Genomic DNA, 21,696 nt, shown 5'->3' with positions numbered 1-21,696 from the left:
GACCAATACTATTGACAATCCTGACACATGAAAAGATTGCGAGAGTCTGAAGTACTTATCTTTAGAAGTAAAAACCCCCTTTTTACGAAAAATGTGATTTTGAGCAGTAACAAAATCAACGTTTACTTTTTCTGCTTTTATTTTTGTCGGTAATTTTCAATACTCGACAACGCCAAGGTGAGAATGATGCGTTCGGCTACATGCGAATGGAATCTGATGTAAGCAACAGGTGAAACTACAATTTTGACTCTATATCATTAGCACATGATTACAATAATCTATGGTGACATCTATGGAACGCCTAAACTGTCTGATGAGATAAACATTTGTTTACGTGTTGTCAATTTTATATTACTTGCTGTGGTTTTATTATTACATGTGGTCATTTTGTATTTACGTTATGTAGGAACATCTTTACATTATGTCGTTTTGTCTTTACGTTCTACCAACGATCCGGTGTAATTTCAAATCAGTCCGTAAAAGGCAAAATAGACGTCACAACGCCGATGCCGATTAGAAAAATGCTGAACGAAATATACTTGGGTAGTCTATCCAGTCATCCGAGAGTGTTTATTCTATAGTAAAAATCGCTTATTTGTTATGTACGTTCAATATTATCACAATTGATACACCTGGGACTCTGTTGATGATTTGTGGCGATTTTCGTAGTCAGAATATATTTTTTGAATTCCAAAAAACATGGGAATTTCGACTCCGCAAAAATTTGCATAAATTCGAATCTACAAGTTATTGCGTGACTAAATTTATTTTCTACATTAATAAACCACCAAAACTAATTTTCAAGAAAAAAGATAAATCCACATAACGTAAAATATATGTTGACATAACGTAATCATAAAACAATAGAACGTAAAGACGAAATGGCAGAACGTAAAGACAAAACGGCATAATGTAAAGATGTTCCTACATAACGTAAATACAAAATGACCACATGTAATTATAAAACCACAGCAAGTATTATAAAATTGACAACACGTAAACAAATGTGTATCTCATTAGACAGTTTAGGCGTTCCATAGACTTCCCCTCATACATCGCGTCATTTACGTCATGGTATCATATTAAGCCATGAAAAAAAGACGCTTGTCGTAATTAAATTCACACTCGCCACAAATCAATTTATTCCAGTAGGTCTTTATATCGTTGTTTTTGATTGTTGGCAGTAGTCCGAAGGTTTGTGTAGTTCTATTTGAAATGGGTGAGTGGAACCATGACCTGTTTTCTTGTTTTGAAGATAGCAAGACATGTATTATTGCATATGTTATTCCTTGTTACATTTTTGGTAAAAATGCCGAAAAAGTAGATGAGAGCTGTGCTTTATGCAGTCTTGCTTTTGTTGTTCCTGGTCTAAATTTATTCGCTGTGACGAAAATCAGAGGATTAATTCGTGAAATGAGTGGCATTGAAGGAGGTTGCCATAGTGACACGATAGTCTGGAGCTTCTGTGGGTTGTGTGCCCTTGTCCAAGAAGCACGACAGGTGGAGTGGAATAGAGAAGGACAACTCATGGTTCGAGAATAAGGAGAACCTTTTTGGTATCCGCGTACAGCACGTAGGTGATTGATTTTGGAGGAACATGGCTACTCGTGTTGCAAGTGTCTGTTGATGTTGTTTCCGGTTTTGACATAACATGTATATATTAACAGATTTTATTGTTTGCGAAATCAATTTACAAAATTACCTATTGAATATGACTTTCTAATTTATCTCTCCATGTTGTATACTTGTTTCACTGGGGAAAGTATTGGATAATTTTTAACTCAAATTTGTTTGCAAGCATATGTTTGTGAATGTACAATGTATTTTTCTTATATTTTTTATATTTTTATTTATTGCAAGCACATTTCAAACTACTAAACCAAACAAACATGTACATGTACATGAACAATGAACAATGTACCTGTATGTAATTAACAGGTAAAGTTAAAATTTTTATTTGAAAATCTACATTGTTGATTAATGGGAGGAATATTGATTCATAACTTTTTTCTTTCCATGGCTGATTAAAAAAAGATGATTGTTTTGCTCAAGAGTAATCAAGAGAACCAATGTTGTAGCGGTAATCAAAGAGTAATCAAGGGAACCAAGGTTATAGCGGTAATCAAAGAGTAATCAAGGGAACTAAGGTTATAGCGGTAATCAAAGAGTAATCAAGGGAACCAAGGTTATAGCGGTAATCAAAGAGTAATCAAGGGAACAAAGGTTATAGCGGTAATCAAAAAATGTAATCCAGGGACAAAGACCAGACATGGAAGAGTAATCAAGGGAACCAAGGTTATAGCAGTAATCAAAAGAATGTAATCCAGGGACAAAGACCAGACATGGAAGAGTAATCAAGGGAACCAAGGTTATAGCGTTAATCAAAAGAATGTAATCCAGGGACAAAGACCAGACATGGAAAAGTAATCAAGGGAACCAAGGTTATAGCAGTAATCAAAAGAATGTAATCCAGGGACAAAGACCAGACATGGAAGAGTAATCAAGGGAACCAAGGTTATAGCAGTAATCAAAAGAATGTAATCCAGGGACAAAGACCAGACATGGAAGAGTAATCAAGGGAACCAAGGTTATAGCGTTAATCAAAAGAATGTAATCAAGGGACAAAGACCTGACATGGAAGAGTAATCAAGGGAACCAAGGTTATAGCGTTAATCAAAAGAATGTAATCAAGGGACAAAGACCAGACATGGAAGAGTAATCAAGGGAACCAAGGTTATAGCGTTAATCAAAAGAATGTAATCCAGGGACAAAGACCAGACATGGAAGAGTAATCAAGGGAACCAAGGTTATAGCGTTAATCAAAAGAATGTAATCCAGGGACAAAGACCAGACATGGAAGAGTAATCAAGGGAACCAAGGTTATAGTGGTAATCAAAAGAATGTAATCCAGGGACCAAGACCAGACATGGAAGAGTAATCAAGGGGACCAAGGTTATAGCGTTAATCAAAAGAATGTAATCCAGGGACAAAGACCAGACATGGAAGAGTAATCAAGGGAACCAAGGTTATAGCGTTAATCAAAAGAATGTAATCCAGGGACAAAGACCAGACATGGAAGAGTAATCAAGGGAACCAAGGTTATAGCGTTAATCAAAAGAATGTAATCAAGGGACAAAGACCAGACATGGAAAACAGACATACACAACAAAGAACATAAAGTAACTAAAATAATTTGGAATAGCTTTAAGAAAACAATCCCAGTTCCCCGACCTCAAAATGACTAAAGGACGGGAAAACTTTACTTTCTCTTGAAATATCGTTTAATTCAGAAATAATTCTTGGGAATATGGTGTTGTTCTTGTTTACACGTGGACTGGGTCTTTATATCCGATTATTTTATACTGAGCGATGGCGAGGTATGAACTACGAATATAAAGGCCAACTAGTGCATAAATGAATACAACATCATACTAACATGAATTATTTCTATTCTAATGTGACATAAAAAAAGACTATTTCTGTATCTGAATCGCCCAGGGGCAGATACATGTATATCGTTTGATGTTCGTAGGCAGTCACATTGGAAACTCCTTGACATCTTTAGAACTTTAAAGCTATCAAGCTTAAGGAAGTAAAATGTTTAAATGGGTGTTGCTTAGCTAAACTCTTGACATTCGGATGTTAGCGAGATGAAGATCATCAACGGAATATCCCGACCGGGATTTATCTTAGTGATCATCCACCGAGATAACTATAGGTTGCACAAAAATGATACGTCAACGTAGGTAATTTCATGTCAATTTGGGGAGATGAAACTCTTTACACATGTACATGTAGAAACTCAGGCAAGCAGGTGATATTGCACGTAGGAATTCCGGCAAGCAGGTGATATTGCACGACTGACTACGGCTGTTTACATTCACTATAAAGAAACATTATATGGCAAAATTATTAGAATCGGGCCAATATCAATTTTTCAATATATAATATGTAGTCGGAAAAAAGTTTCATGTTTTGAATTACGAGTAAATAACATCGTAAGAAATTGTGTTGAGTTCTATAGAGAAAATTCAATGTTTTATCGCGGAAAAACAAATGGTAGCATGCAATATGATGTTTTGTGGAGTACTTAAAAGAGTAGCCTCGGTCAATATCTCCTTAAAGTGTATCATAAAATATAATATGCCATACACTGGACTGCTATATTTGTATAATATCGAATGCACTGAGCTGCCATAATTGTATAAAATGGTTGGAGCTGGTTAAATGTGACAAACCTGAAGGATGCTTGTTTTTTTTTAATACGACCGCAAAAAATGCGGTCGTAATATTGGTATGGCGCTGTCTTTGTCGTTCGTGTCGTGGTCGTCCGTCGACACTTTGTTTTCTTGCGATAACTATTAAAATACATTAAAAGCATAGGAATGATACTGTTTCACAATATTCTATACCACAAGAACAGACTCGCAATGATTTTTTTTTTGGGGGGGGGGGTTAAAAACTTGAATTTTTCTGGAATAAGTGGCCAAAAAGGATCAGATACATGCATTTCCCTAACTTACTTATTTTTGGTCTGATTTTGTGATTGGATTCCTTATGAAAATGCCTGCATTTGTCAATCATATTTCAGATACCTCTTACAGTTTTCGATGTTATATGGTGTCAGTCAAGTGGGCTATATCCCCCCCCCCCCAAAAAAAAAAAAAAAAAAAAAATAATTTTTGGTCCAGTTTATAAAAAAAAATATTGCATTCCTTGAAAATCTCTGACTGCCTTGGTCAATCAGATTTCAGATATCTCTTACGGTTTTCCAGTAATAAGTGGTCAAAGGGGTCACACCCGAAAAAATCAACATTTTTATTTCTGTTCTCATTTCGTAAATTTTTAATTTAATTTCAAATTTTGTGCTATATTGTATCCAAACTAGTTGTTGTGTCCATAATGAATTTGTAAAAAAACTAATACTAATAAGTGTCCACATTTGCTCCAACTGTTCTTGGTTTGACCACTGCGGTCGTATCACGCTTCGCCCGGCGAAACTCCTTTTTTTAAATTAGGGAGACTATAAAAAACAGTTGTTGAGTGTATTAAATGGACATATCATTTCAAAACCAATGGACGCAGTATTTGACTCCGGTAGATTTGACAATTGCGGTCCTTTTGCCTCTCACGAAATATCACTTTCATTAACAGAACATCATTAACACACATCAAAGAAACGCTTCATTGTCTGTAAATCATCATGCCTTGTATTAGTTATCATATTGATCAGTAAACAGGTAAATTTGTTTTATTTTATAAAATCGTTGCGATGGCAACATGAAGGAACCATAAATTGGTAAAACCGATAAAACGTAGCTTTTACCTGATCTACGTATTGCACAAAATCTAGTCCGTGTAAATTTACAGGGTAATCCCATTTTACAAATCGGTCATTGTGAAATATGCGGCGTACAATTTCACCACATTTGCATTTCTTTTCTCACAATAGGGTCATTTTACCTGGTACAAGTGCGTGTCATATAAATGTAAGAATGTTTCATTTTTATCAAAGTTTTCTCCGCCAATGAAAAGACGTGATATCGAAACTTTTAACTATATACTTATGACTATCTGAGTTGGCGTGTGATAACACACCTAGCCACGGCTTGAATTAGTTACAGTTTGGGAGCTTGCATTTTTACTTAATCCTCAATATGGGCGAATGGCAGCATGGTCTTTTTGGATGCTTTGATGATTGCAAAACATGCATCATCGCATATATCGTACCATGTTACGTGTTCGGTAAAAATGCAGAGAGAGTTGGAGAAAGTTGCTTGATGTGTGCCCTGGCCTTATATGTGCCGTTTCTAAATTTGTATGCTGTTACGAAAATAAGAGGATTAATTCGAGAAAAAAGAGGTATCGAAGGGAGCTGCTTTAATGACTTGATAATGTGGTGGTGTTGTGGTATTTGTGCACTTGTCCAAGAAGCTCAGGAAGTTGGCTGGGACCAGGGAGGTCAGCTCATGGCTAGAGAGTAGACACAGAAAGGTAAAGATTCAACTAATTCAAGCTGTGAAGAGAGGAGATACAAATATATAACTGACATTTGTTGCGAAGCTCATAATAGCTTCTCGATTTCTGCGAGCGTCATTAGTTGCTTCTTTCTCTTTATTCACTTCTTAGCTATAAACATGAAACTTCTTAGCATTTTAAAAACTGATCAAAATGCAGTAACCATGGCTTCATTTAGTTTCTAAAGATGCATGTGCAGTGGTATGATTTTTATGAATCAAATTATTTTCTATCAATAAATTTATATAGTTACAAAACTGAACATTAAGCAAAGTGTTGCTTGTTTAAAACGTGTCTACTTGGATAATCGTTCAATTTTGGACGACTCCTTGTATGAAACTATCATCTATAAGATTGATTGCTTTCTAAAGTAATGCATTTATACTTAGCGCGATTTTAGTCAAAGAAATTGGACACCCTTATCACATATTACAAGTAACCGGAGCGTACACATTTTAATTTATTTAGAAAATACAATGAATGATAAACCGGTTTTTGCAGTAAATTTAATGCGGTCATCCATACTGATGGAATGCGAGACGACATTATCATGGGAGTGACCCATTTAATTGTTGTTATTTGTTTACGATTTATCAACCTGGCCTAGGCGTGACGACGACCTAAGAGGTCAGTTCAGTGCCCGAGAAAAGCACAATGTAATTATATATTATACACGTATGATTATGATAGTTGTTGTTGTAGTAACTAAAGGATAATGGAAGAAAATATAACATTTATTATTGTTTCCTGCTACCCTATCTACCATAGTTTTGTGTGTCTATTCTTTACATTTTATGGTCATTTTGGCCCAAACGCTGTTAAAGTTCAGATTGTTTCCCGATTAACTCCATAATAAATGTTGTGAAAAATGAAATAATTTCCCTACTACCTATCCTATTTTTTTGTCTTGTTGAAATGTGGATCCGGTATTAATGTGTCAAAACGTACGATAATTCCTGGAAACATAAGTATAAGATATTGAGAAATATATATTTGGCTTTCATGATTAATTTATGTAATCCATGACGTACTATATGTCATAAGGGGGTTGAATAACACCCAAATAGTCACGAGTGATATTTTCGACTTATAAATGATTATCGTAGAATACATTGATGCATTTCATTGATCTACAAAGTTTTCTATTAATTAAACTGAGTTTTTTTTCACAACTGCGTGAGTATTTTACACGTGACATGTGAGCACAGGAACTTGCTCTCTCTATAAAATATGCACCCCAATACGCTCCCATTATCGTCGTGAAATTAGGAACGCACAAAATAATTTCCATTGATCCATGTTTTCTTAATCATAATCTTTACAACTATTCCTACGTTTAAAGAAAGGAAGCGAACAATAACTATTGACAAATCACAAATGCATTGATTGCTGTGCCTGTTGTTAAAGTCAATATACTTAATAAAAAGTGGCATTTTCATTTAAAAGTGAGCTCGAGATATTTAGCATACCTATCCCAAATGAAATCTACTGTAGTGACGTTTGTCGTGCAGCGCTTGAACGATCTAGAATGCTTGATTGAGGATGTAAAGAAACTCAATTATTTCTTTCAATCGTCCAATGAAATTTCTCTCCATTAAAACATATTTCATATATTAGAGCATTTGTATTCGACATCTTTAAGTTTACCAACCCACCGTTCGATAACAAAATTACCAACATCTCTTAAACAAGATGGGTGAATGGCAAAATGGTCTGTTTGGATGTTTCAACGATTGTAAAACATGCATTATTGCATACTTTGTGCCGTGTTTCGTGTTTGGTAAAAATGCTGAAAGAGTAGGTGAAAGTTGTGTCATGTGCGGGTTGGCCATCATGGTTCCCTTCCTAAATTTCTATGCAGCCACAAAAATCAGAGGAAAGATTCGTGAAGCAAAGGGAATAGAGGGCAGTTGTTTTATGGACCTCGTTATCTGGTGGCTTTGTGGTATATGTGCCTTGGTTCAAGAAGCCCAAGAAATAGGCTGGGACCAAGGGGGACAGGAAATGGTACGAGAATGAGGAAGGACGAAGGTAAATGTTTGTCTTTTCTTTGCTTCTTTTCTTTTCTGTTTTTCGTTTTGGTTCATAATTTTGATACTCGGGTTACGAGATCCTTAAAAGGTGAGGACTACTTTTGATCAGGGTTTTAATTGTGTTTCAATGTAAATACAGTTTGTTTGCCTGAAACTGTTTCTGGCTTTGTCTATATTTATTCATTTGGTATGAAGCTAAAACTTAAATTGAACCACCAATATATACTTTGCCTTACATTTCGATTTGATAATGGACAAACTTATTTATCAGTTTTACGAACACATCTTCAAATATTTACATTAAACTTACTTGATTATTTATTTTACTATGTTCAATCTTTCAAAGGTCAAGTTGTTCGATTTACAAATTTTCATAATACGAGGTTAGGTTTAAACTTTAAACTTCGTTGCTTAAATGGGTATTCAAGCTTCGAAAAGGCTATGTTCTGTCGTGATAACAGAAAGTTATCATTTAATAAGATATTGATATAGTTCATCTCTCAGGTTGAACCGGCGTGTGTTGTGTCATAGGTCATGATGGATAATTCATGTACACGTTTTACATTTTCATAAGATTTTGCATTAGGATATAGGACAGTAAGATAAATACATGTATATTGTGTAACCAATTACTATTCTATAAAATAACATGTATGTACTTGGTTAAGCTGATACAGAAGTAGATTTTACAGATGTATTTTGATTTTCTTTTTTCGGAAGTTATGAAAATTTGTAACAATATTCACTGGGGGGTACCTGTTCGTGACTAGGGGAAGTTATACAAGTACATGCATTTTTTTGTATTATTACTATGTGTTACTTGCTGGTTTACAAATTTTAAGTTGTCATTTTCGAGATTTCTTCTTCCATTATGTAGCTAATATGACATATATATATACACGTTTTTCTTTACACTCATACTGCGTTTCACTATAAACCTATGATTTGACGATTAAACAAGTAATGCTGCATAACACATTCATTGTCAGAAAACGTAAAAACAGCGTTGCCAAACCAGTTTTCCAATAAACCGCCTTTAATGGTTTCATGTCAGTTATAAAGATGGCTAAGCTCTACATGGAGTGTCAACATAAATTTATTAAGTTTATAGGTAATAAAATAAGAGTTTGATAAACTAAATAAACAGTTCGATTTTTCCCAGCGATTGAAGTATCCTGAAACTTCAAAATTATTAGCCTAGCCTAGTAAACAACACTGTTTCCAATAGCAACGCGGTAAACATCCCAATGTAGTCAAGTGCAATGTTTCGGATCGAATTTTTTCATCGATTATTTGCTTTAATTATTATTTGCCATTTAATGTACTTGTTGTATTTATCAAAAAGTTTTTTTTTAATATTTTTTTTTAAATTTTTAATCTAAGGAAAAATATAACTTATTGTCTTTATTCCTATTTTGTCTATTTAGATGTGCTGTCTAATCGAGATAGCTTTAGTCACAAACATATACATGTATACTAGTATACTAGTAGCAGGTTCATTTGGCACTATACTTTTCTCCCTTAAAAGTTTTATTAATGTATCAGCTCGTAAAAACCAAAAAAATATATCATAATTTCAGATTGTTCGAACATGGTGGGCTTAGATCTGAGAACTGAACGAGGGACTGTATTAATGATAATAAGCGGCAATCCAATGGCTGTGACTCTATTTGAGTACGACCATGAACAAACCATTCAGATTCTGTTTCAACTCTACGTTTTAACTGGTTCATTTATTGAATTTTGAGGGGAAATTATTTCATTTTTATACAATCAAATTTTAAAAATGTTTTCTTTGAGGCAGTTTGAAGTTTCCAGCCGAAAACAATTTTGCCCAAGAGATATATACATGTAGATGTTTTTTTTTCACTTTAATCAATTGGAAGAATATTAAACAGTTAAAAGTACTGCTCTGTTTAAGAATCAGGCGAAATGTTTATTAGGTGTTGCACATGAAGAAGAAAAAAATGCAGAGATTTTAATGCATCATTAAAGTATTTATACCTCATAAACTCAAGAAATAACCATCAAAGTGTTTATAATGTTTGCCTTTTTAAGATATTGAAAGGTCAAAGTTAGTTAAAACGCGCTATGGAAAAACGGTGTGGAATATTCCCGCACTTTTGCCTACGTCTATTTGTAAGCAGTCAGAAAATGTCTACATCACAGATACTTCCGAATAAATTTAAATAGCTTTACAGTTATTTTCTACATTCATTGAATATATTTGAGACAAAAATAGACTAAATTGAGAACAATGATGCCCTCCCCCCATTACCTGATTATTATGTAGAATGGTGCTTAAAGCGCTAATGTCCACGCTCTTAAAAACCTATTGTACCATTGTTTGAAAACTTCCACAAAATGTCAATGAAAAGTCTTTATCTTTTTAAATATTTACAATAACCACCATTTGAAGGTTTTGAATCACAATCAATTATACAAATTATCATATACATCTTTTTAATCAGGTGCCTTTTAAAATTTGTAAAACATTAATATTTATTCACAACGAGTCAATATTTTAAGCTGCTTCTGGTATGTTAGAAGTTAAATATTGGCTGAGAGTTGACTCTGTGTTTACTGAAAAGTAATTCTTATTATCACGAAAGTCTTATTACGTGACGTGCCGCTACTGGTGATGTCGCAACTATCGGAACTGGGGGTGCGGGCGGTTGGTTCGGGAGAGGTGGCTGAAATTCCGCTTTTATGGAAAAAAAATGTTAATTTTGTGCGAATTATGGACAAAAATGAGAAAATCATAGTAGCTGTAGTCCCCTCTTTTAATACATTTTATATAGCCCCCCTCCCTTTTAGTAGATTTTGGATCAGCATCCGTGTCATCTTCAAACATTTCCCTTTAATCTGTAAAGGTCAACTTAATTGATATTAACCCTATCTACAATATATTACGGTTATTAATTCAAATTTAACAAGATGCCTTGAGTGTCTCTAAGGTAACAATATTTAAATTTAAAGATAACTTGAAACCCTGTCAAAATTTAAAATGACAGGTGTTTTACCTGAATGATCTACTTCCACGATGTGACTTGGATATATATTCCTCTGTTAAGTGGGCCGGAACTCTTATTTTTAATTTACTTGCTTCGGTGAAAGTGATACCCAGCTTGCATCTTTGTTTTCGTTTAATCATGCGACTTAAAGCTAAGGAAGATACTTCACCTTAAACTTTCACACTTCAAAATGGTTTAATATTCGCCACTTGTACATTATAAATATTCTGCATTTGTCTTGAATTTTGAGTCTCCTACATTTTGCAGATTCTATTAATTCAATAATATATTATTTCAATAGGGTTATTTTGTTCTTTTTATGTATGGGTATAAGAGATAACATTTTGCTATATAGTCCTTATAATTTTTAGTGCAAGAAAAAAATATTTACGCTTAATCTTTTGATGTGCTGAATCATGAAAATAATTACGAAATATAAGACTGATCCTCTAGTGTTCTAGCAACCATAGTCCGATTTGAATGCATTTGTGATAAAAATCATTATTGTATTAGTCAAACCGTGTGTTTGGAATGGATATGGTCAGTAGATCAAGAAAGTTAGAGAGGTGGTTCGGGCTATGGTGCTCATTTTTGTCAAAACTTTGCACTCACAAAAAAATAAACAATTTCCAACACACAGTTAGGCGTGGGGTCTAGCCCCGGACCCCCGAACTATTTTACGATATCACACAGGCCTAATTTAGATCTTCGTCTAACAGTCCATTTCAAATAATATCATATAACTGCAATGACAATCGCCCAACATAACAAAGGGAAAAGTTCTAATCTGAGAGATGTTTAGAGACTAGTTCGTGTTTATGCCCTTGTTAAACCTCGTTTTAAATGCAGGACAATATGTTCACGAACCATACACTGTATATTTACCTTAGTGCCAAGGTTAGTGTGTAGATTTTGCCTTTCAATAATAGCAAATGATTATTGGTTAAAACAAGTATTGAATTACTAAATCGTTAATGATTGCTCTTTGGATTTCATGTTGATAGCCAATGAAATGCCTTTATACCGAGGGTATAAAAATGTCGGGCTTTGTCATTTTGGACCCACTAGATTTTGAAGTTCTAATATAAAAACATTTAAAACATTTAAAAAAATCAAATTCAAAAATGGGTGAATGGAAGAATGGGCTGTTTGGATGTTTCGGTGATATTAAAACCTGTGTCATCACATATTTCGTGCCATGTTATGTGTTTGGCAAAAATGCAGAGAAAGTTGGCGCTGGAAGTTGTATTGCTTGCGCGCTAGCTCTATACGTGCCCGGTTTGAATATTTGGGCAGTGACAAAAGTTAGAGGACTGATTCGAGAGAAAAGGGGCATTGAAGGAAGTTGTTGCAATGACTTGTTGATATGGTGGTTCTGTGGTCTGTGTGCTTTGATACAAGAAGCAACTGAGGTCGAATGGGATGTTCCCGGACAGCTGATGGCTAGAGAATAAATCAGTTAGAGGTACACATGTATTTTCTATTATTCACAGTTCGGATGTACATGTATTTTACGAAATTGGATGGTTACATGTTCTAAAAAGTTAATGATACTCGCTTAGTACATTTGTATACGAGCCAAGTGTCCTGTTCAGAAACACAAATATAAGTGTTCCTTTCCCAACAGTGAACAAAAATCATATTTAGATCAAATGAGTTCACTTAAGTTTCGTATTAATTTCAATTTCTATTAGAAAAAATGAATCATAATAAACTTCACTGCTTTTCTTTGGTTTATATTCCCTCCGGGTGTTTCACAGAATGATGAATGAATAATTCAAAAGCCTTTAAATATTAGATACTTCCATCAATATACATCACTGTATGAACCTGACATTTCCAAATACTATGACAAAATATCTACAGTATTTAATATTAAGCACTGAGGAATATATTTGAACGTTGTCCGAAATTCCGTTATAGAAGAAACATGTAAATAATTCATATTTTAATTTCATTATTGCGTTGGGTAAGTCTTGGTTTCCAAGATAACAAAATAATAAGCAAACCATTATGTATAAAAAAGAGGATCTAAAATAGATTCAAATGTATTTAAGAACCAGTCCACATTAATTGCAGACTCTGCAAATAGTAATGTGATTCATGGTATAGAAAAGTCACCGAACAAATGATGCATTTTTCAATCTACATATGCTACATAAGACTCACAGAAGATTGTGCATATAGAAAAAATGTCGCGTTTTTTTCACAAAAGAATTGCCTTGCATAATTAAAACTACATTCACAAGACAAGACCTCGTTTCATGAATGCTTTTATAAGAGTTAACTTGTGCTTTACTCAATAACCCTTTTTCATATTTATGGAATGCAAGCCATTTTAGCAGGTATTTCAGTTATATGTTATACATTTTGTATATACGTAACCCACCAGCTCACGACAACGTGGTTGGCAGTATTATTGGGGAAAGGAAGAACAGTAAACATTTTTCTTAGAAAATTAAACTATTTTCACTTCGGTAAGTATCTAAATGGTTTGAAACAATTTTTCTTAAAAAGTATCCAAGTACCTACCACAGCTTCAATAAATCAAATATTTGAATTTGAAGTCTACTTTTGTCATTTGCTCCAATCGGACAGTAAACCAGTATGTCGAGTTGGAGAGTTATTTCCCCCTGTAAAACCTAGATTTCTGCTTCCTATTAACAGTTGATTGACTTTCATTTTGCAGTGGCGTAGGAATTGATGATAAATTTAGAAAAATAGATTTAGTAACGTAAATGTGTCTAAATGTATGAAATCTTATTACAAAAAATAAAGTACCATAGAATAAAAGGGTGCAATATATGCTATGTTATACGAGGGCAGAGGAAAAGAAATGAATTTGTAAGTCTCTCTACGCAAGAAATATACTCTGTCCTATGAGTTTACAATTTCACTGTTCCGATCTTTTCATCATTGCAACACCTTTTTCGAGCATAGACAATCCCGAACGAAAGTACATTTTATTGGTCGAGTAATTTTTTTTTTAACGTGAAATGTTTATCGGGGATATCACGAAAAACAATGAAGAACCGATTACCTATCGCAGTTTTATTTATTATTAATGCGCATGTATGTAATAGATGATAATAAAATGAAACATTTTTAAAAATCAATTTCCAGCCAGACAAGTTTGAATTTGCACGTCATTTTTGGGGGTAGACTCCACTCTTTTCCAATTTCCCGTTGTCTCCATCCCTTATCCCGGTCTTAATATTATTTTCATAGTCCCTATCCTATTCCTCATACCTATACTCTCGACCAATTTCCCATCCCCATACTCTTCCATGGAAACGCAAGTCACCTGATCGCAATTTTGTTTCCCAATTGGCCAAACACTGTTAACTTAGTGGCGTTCGAAAAAAACTGTATCGAAAATTAAAATTGTGTGCCATGTGTTATTTCCTAAATGAAATGTAGAAAATTATAAGTAAAAGGAAAAACATTTACTGCGTCGGCTATCCATTTTAAAGATAGTAATTGTTTATAATTACCACACGAGATAAAATACTCGACATATTTACAGTTAACTTGAATATAACTGGAAAATTTATATATAAATATATACTGCTAAGCAAGTAAAGAGGTGATGGGTTAGGCTTTAAAGTGATCATTGATAACACGTCATTTCCGAAGGGGTTTGCACCAATATAAAAGGCTTGAAACAGAGCCTGTCCCGGATTTAAATTCGATTCAATCTGTTTCAGTGTAATCAGCAGGAAATTGGCATAAAAAGTAAAATGGGAGAGTGGAAAAATGGATTATTCGGTTGCTTTAGTGATATGAAAACCTGCGTTTTTGCATATTTTGTACCCTGTTTCGTTTTCGGTAAAACTGCAGAAAAAATTGGAGCCGGAAGTTGTATTCAATGTGCTCTGGCTATGTACGTGCCTATTTTAAATATCTGGGCATGTATAAAAGTTAGAGGCATGGTTCGTGAACAGAGTGGAATAGAGGGAAGCTGCTGTAATGACTTTATCTTTAAGGCGTTGTGTCCAATCTGCACATTAGTACAAGAAGCAAATGAAGTCGACTGGAATAATTCTGGTCAAGCAATGGCAAGGGAATAGGTTGACTTTCAGGTACATTTAACCTAGGAATATCAAAATAATCATGATTTAGAAACTCTGAAATCTAGAAGTTAAAGGCTGCCTTGAAATACTAAAATTTTAAATTAATTTGGGCCCAGTTTCATACGAAATCTCAATTTGAGATTCCTTCGAACTTTTTGTTATCTCAACCTTTGACAAAACATCACTTGAAGTTGAAGATGTGAGGAAAACACAAGAATTAGAGGGAAATCTTACTTTGAGTTTTTTCTTCTAAAATAAAACTTATTGAATTAATGTATGCGTAGACACATACTTTTTTAATATAACCTAATTGTCTGGCACATGTCAAATCTAGAATCATTCATTAAAATTTAATCTCTTCACTACAAAAAGCTTAAACATTTTTGCAAGAGTAAATTGCCTATTTCGTAGAAGAGGAAAGATTGTCTAAAGCGTAGTAGAGGGAAGATTGTAAAATGTGAAAAAATGTCGGCAGTTTCTAATCGAAAGGCAAAAAAAAATGCATAAAAAGTTACATAATACCAGTAAGTGGATTTACCTTTGTCCTAAATTGAAAGTAGTGACTACTCGACAAAATGTGTCAATGATCGTTTTTCATATTCACGGAATGCAAGCCATTTTAGCAACTTTTTCAAAATGACGTAACTCACCAGCACACAACCACCTGGTTGCCGGTCTCACTGGGGAAAGGGACACAGTAAACATTTTTCTTAGAAACTTGAATTACTATTATCACTTCGGTAAGTACCGGAATGATTTAAAAGTAACCAAGTACTTACCGCGGCTTTAGTAAATTGAGTATTTTAATTTGAAGTCTATTGTTTTCCATTGCATTTCCAATTTGACAGTAAACCAATATGTCGGATGACAAATTTGTAGAAAGTTACCCCTCTTTGGTTAAAATCTTAAAAATGAAGCTAAAGTCGGGAATATGAAAAAGGACTATTTGCACCATTCGGTATGAAATTTGTCTATGATAAAAAGTGCGTCAAGATTAGCCTCAGAGTAATTGAAACCGTTGAGTTTGATTTAAGGACGGACGGAATAGAAAATAAGCACAAATCTGAGAACTCAGTCTATTATGTGCGAGTTCACGTACGTAATCGTGTATTTTTGTTTGAATAATAAGAGTAAGCTTGTTGTTGACACAGGTTCCGATTCAGGTACTGGGGCTAGTTACAAGACTATATATAAGCACATTAGCACGCCCCGATATTTATGAATATTCATTGCCAGTTGCTTAATCTGGTTCCTAAACTGGTTCTCTGGTCAATGTCAAAAACGACCGACAGAGCGCTACAACGTACCTCTTTCAAAATATACCATACACATGTCTATGTGTGTTTTGCTTGTATTAGAACGGGAAGTTTACATTAAAAGATACACCGATCGTTTAGCATTGAATTTATATAATATTACCCAGTTTCCGATTCAAACACGGGATCGACTATAAAAAGTCATATATATTATCAGGAGCCCGATATCTATACAAAGTCATTCGGGTCATCACGGTTACGAAAGAGTACGCAATCATATCAAGGGAACCAAGATTTTAGCGGTAGTCACCCGATTTTAGAGCATGTCGCATTCGTATCATTTAGGATGTTGAAAGGAAGCCAAAATCAGTGACAGTGAATATTTGACGATTAGCGACTTTTAACACTTCAGTCTTTGATTTTATTAACGTAAACGTATCCGATACCGATTCAATTTCCGATTATTTAGAACCCTCGAACCGCCACATAGATAAGACAAACTTGAACGTAGAAATAAAGCCATAACCTAGTTATTTTGTATTCTGAAACACTATCATGGATACTTACTTGTTGGACTTCCTATATATTTGATTTTATGCTGCTTGAAACACGTTATTTGCATAAGTTTTCATTTTTATAAACTTTTGAACAACGATTTAGTGTATTAAGCGTCAGTCTCTGTCTGTAAGAAACAGGCAGTTGATTTGACTATTTGCACCATCAGAATCAAGAATAAAAGACAAAATTTTCCATATCATTTAGAAAATTGAGGACTGGTATAATTTCATTGAATGCACGAAAAATGAACATTTCAAGGGCAGATAACTCTGTCAAAATCCTCATTTTTCTTACATTCTATTGAATATTTTCTAAGCAAATATTGTGGTGCAGAGATCAAATAATTGTCATTTCAAATATAGAGAAAAATGTATCGTCAGATCGGTGGGGTTTTGACATACATGTTTCTGATTTTCTCCATTTTGCCCGATTCTTATAAAAACTTACATAAACGTATTCAGTACATACTTGTAGGTTTGCTGAGATAACTTTTTTGTGGTATAGATGATCATTTACTTATTAAGCCTCAATGCTCATAACCGAGTTGATCAATTGTGCCGAACACTTCTCGTATTAAGGCCCGGGACATGTTTGGACGGGTTAGTTTTTTGTCATAGAGACATATCAGTTAAGAAACCTAATCAAGTCCTTTAAACCAATAAAACTTGATTTGATCTTCATTGTATTTATAAATAAAGCCAATCTTCATGACCTCAAATATAAATTTTTACGTTTATCGGACTGTTAACAAAATCAAACAAAGACTAGCTGGTTGTCAAGGGAAACATAGAAAACATCCTTGTGTAGGCAAGCAGTGATCAAGTTTACCTATTTATAAATGAAAAGCACACTTTCAATGAACGTTACTCAATATGTACTGGTAACTCATATGCAATACTAGTATATGTTTGATATTACAAAGTATTTAGGTTGCTAGTCAACGCATTGGTAGAGGGTAAATTTTGGGGATACATTGTATTTTTAAAACATCCAATTACGTTCAGTGACTTTTTGGCGACATTGAAGACATGGCAAGTCATGAAAGTTGGTAGGATATTTAGTATAGTTTGACGCACCAAGTTACACCTGTTTTACTACTATAATTGTGAATGTATCTAATTTTGGGATGGTTTAGTTGAGCAATTAAAAGGCGAAAACAAAAAAGAACTTGCGAAAAACCTTTGTTTACAGTACCTTGTTGTATTCAATATAAACATACTTTGAGCAAACGTTCAGTGTTCGAAAATGCAAACTTTATGTACTGTAAGTCAACAAAAAGGTATTTACTTTTATTTTATTTCAGTATTAGGCTTGTTTTTTAAGATCAACGATTTTGTTGTTTATTTCTTACAAAAATCTTAAAGTAAACGCTTCTATCAAAAACTTCATAAATTTTAACATGCCCTGCACAACTGTCAGTCAGTTTGTAGTGGGTATTTTCTTTAACTATCAGAAACAAATATCAAGTCTTAGAAAACAATAGCTAACAAAACAAAATGAACAATACAAATTATATAATATTTCAGCCAAATAAGAACAAAGCGTTTCGATAGTACTATATTGGATAAAGGCATGTATGTTAAAACGAAAGTTTTCTTCCGTCGTTTGATGACGAATTAAGCACATGACGTTTATTATTATTTTTTTTTTTTTCATTTTCAACTTTGTTTTTATTTTTGTTTAGTTTTGTTTTGTTTTTATTTTGAATGAACAACAGAGCTGCTCTGGTCGCTGTGTAAGACTACATACACAAACATGTTGTTTGACAATTAAACTACTTCCGGTTTTTAGGCCTTTGCTACTATGATATAAAATAAATGGAATATTAACGATTTAGAGGTCGTTGAACTGTTAGTAGGTCATTAATACAAATATGACAAATATCGTCAATATGTAAATTGTTTGGTTTTCAGGTTTAAACCCTCCGTAAATATGTTTTAGTGGCTGCATGGACACTTGATCGGTTTAAGGTTTCTAACCTTGAGATTTAAGTAGCACTCTTTATAAAAATTAGGCTGGTTTTGATTCTTGTATGTCAATATCCTACCAACTTCACATTTATTGTTTATACAGAAGCTGTTACAAATCACATAACCAGTCTCAGTTTGTCATTCGGTGCATTGTTGAACTTTTTATATAAAAAAATATTTAGATGCAAAATTTATCGTTTTTAATTTAGTTGATTTAAGCGGGAGATGAATGCATGGCTTTCTCAAAAATACAGATCTAAATACAGAAATGACGATTGTTACGTAATTATATGGAATATGTAGACCGAAAAAGCCGGTATCGTTTTTGTGGCGGGTTTCCCAGCACCGTCATCCTCCCAAGTCAGGCTTTTGAGTCCGCCCTCGCTCCTTCAAACCCCTGACATCACTCATTCACATTTAGCGGGTATCGCCCAGCCAATTCCGATTGGTTGCTTCTCCGGGTGCGAAGCACCAGTGAAAATTGATTTGACATAAAATATCCGTGGAAAGTAAACAATGATACGAGTAACTGATAATTGTAAGATGTCACAAATGATTCAATATGACCAAAAAATGATAACTATAGATTCTGTTTAGAGTCTTAAGCGAAAAAAATGACGTTATGTGTATGTAGCCATTTTGTAAGTTATATCGAAGAGTTTCTATTACGAGTGACTAGTACTTTAACCAATATTGAAGACAACTCAATATTTGTTCCTTGTTTATTGAAGAAGGAATAGGGAACTTTTGCTATAAATAGGTTAATCTTTTAAGACACAATGTGTGTTAGATTACTGTAGTGTAAGTAGTGGGTAAATTAATGACACACATATGTACTATATACATGTACATGTGTAGCATTGTAATGTCACATGAACCTCAGACAAATTGTATTTAAGGACTTCTCATGCTTGCTGTTCGTTGAACATTGGTGGTATGTACACATTGGTGGTATGTACACATTTGTACTACACATCATGTAGTGATAAATTAAATGACTATACATGTACAAGTACTTTTGTAAAAGATTATAAACAATAGAGTTTCGAAAACCCTAAATAGTCATTTGCATCCTACAATGATTAAAAATAACTTTTGGGTCAACCAGAAATTTCAATATTGAAGGTTGACACTGAACAAGTTTCACAATAAAGAAAATATGAAAATATGTGTGTTTAAATTGATTAAATGGAGAATTTGTAAGTACAGTTAAATTTTACGATTCCAGATGAGAGCTTTATTATTGGTTTCAAAAAGCCCTATGATCTTCAATATAAAAAAGAATGTCTTTCAAGCTGAACCTGGCTTAAGGAAATATGTACTTGCAATTTTTCTTTTAGAAAGTTACGATAGATCGCGAGGTCAATGGAAGAGATATTAAATTTCTTTATGGTAGTATTATCATCTTTCCTTTTTTTTCTCTTTTCAGATCAACTGCAATCCTTGAATCTGCATAACTCTACAGCACTGGTGGAAAATTATATAAATTGACGTTCTTATCTGTGATATTTAACAATCTATTCGATTTCTATTTTTGGAACCTTAAAAAATTAGTGTATATTTTGATTGGGATTTGAATAGCCTACCTTGATTGGATTACGCATATTTTGATGCAATCGAACACACCCTCCTTTCTGACTTCTATAAGGATTGTATGGGATTTTAAGGCAACTCTGTCCGTATAGTATTTTTTTATATTTCTTACTATACTGTTTTTATTTTGTAATTAACAAAAAATTAAAATATTTGTTTTTTATAACTTTATTGCTTTGTTTGAAAGCGAATCCGCATTAATTTAGATTTAGTTCAAGGACATACAAAATAAGCTTGCTTATGTTTCCTTTGTATCATAGTTTTATTGATATTACGTAGATATGTAAATCGGAAATTTACAACAAAAGCAAACAAGGGAAATGTCATATCCGTGAGTAACACAAATGATTAAAGAGTGCACTTCATCGACACGGAAACAGATACTTAAACAATTTACCAATATCTACATGCAAAACAAAAGTTTGAAAAGGCAGAATTTTCAAGGCAAGGCAAGCCACAAAAAATGATAAAAAAAAAGGCGGGAAGATAGAAAGAATGTATTTTTTAATGCTGCATTTACGAATGAAAAAAAATAATACACCAGTATTTTAATTGTTTTAGAAATATGAAAATTTCTTTAGATAATCTGATCTTTAAAAAAAATATCGCAAACATTAAAGATCTAAGTAATCTCGTCATCAGTTCGCTGATTAGTGTTATATTATTTGAATTGAAATTCAAAACTATACATACATATACATCTAACGTCATCTTTACAAAATAAGGACAACCGAAAGATAAGAAGAATCGGTTATATATCCACATACCATAAAGCAATTATGGTCAAACCTACAGAGTTCACTGGCTTCTTAGATTTGTGCCAAATTTTGCAGTTGTATCATTATGATAGCAATTTCTTCCAAAATGATGAACTTCTATGAAATATTTTCTATCGAAAACACACAAGCATATAAATTGGTTTGCAAAGCTTCAATTTCTACAAAAGAAACGAGTTTCTGTAAAATATGTTGTGTTCCATACATATGTAGCCAGTTCGTAATAGCGACCAAAAAAAGAATTACCAACAAAGCAATTGCATTTTACAGTAAAATACCAAAAATCAGTCAAACAGAAGGGACCCACTATTATATACTAACCTGTATATAAATACATATTATTGCATATTTTATATTGTGCCCAAACCCAGCTTGGCCTAGTAGACATCATCCAGTTGACATACG

General features: G+C 33.6%; 1 long non-coding RNA gene across 1 annotated transcript; it reads left to right on the top strand.

Annotated features, from left to right (window-relative positions):
* Positions 1 to 955: 955 nt before the first annotated feature.
* LOC148600950 (uncharacterized) lies at positions 956 to 20,681 on the top strand. The gene is made up of 2 exons (XR_015917245.1): positions 956 to 5,994; positions 20,352 to 20,681. It is a non-coding gene; the product is annotated as an uncharacterized LOC148600950 (long non-coding RNA).
* The last annotated feature ends 1,015 nt before the right edge of the window (positions 20,682 to 21,696 follow it).

This window comes from Perna viridis, chromosome 12 (genome assembly GCF_037379345.1).
Source record: "Perna viridis isolate PV_CMFRI_1.1 ecotype Kerala chromosome 12, ASM3737934v1, whole genome shotgun sequence".
NCBI lineage: Eukaryota > Metazoa > Mollusca > Bivalvia > Mytilida > Mytilidae > Perna > Perna viridis.
The sequence above is the reverse complement of the archived record's forward strand: the minus strand, read 5'-3'. Positions and strand labels throughout refer to the sequence as shown.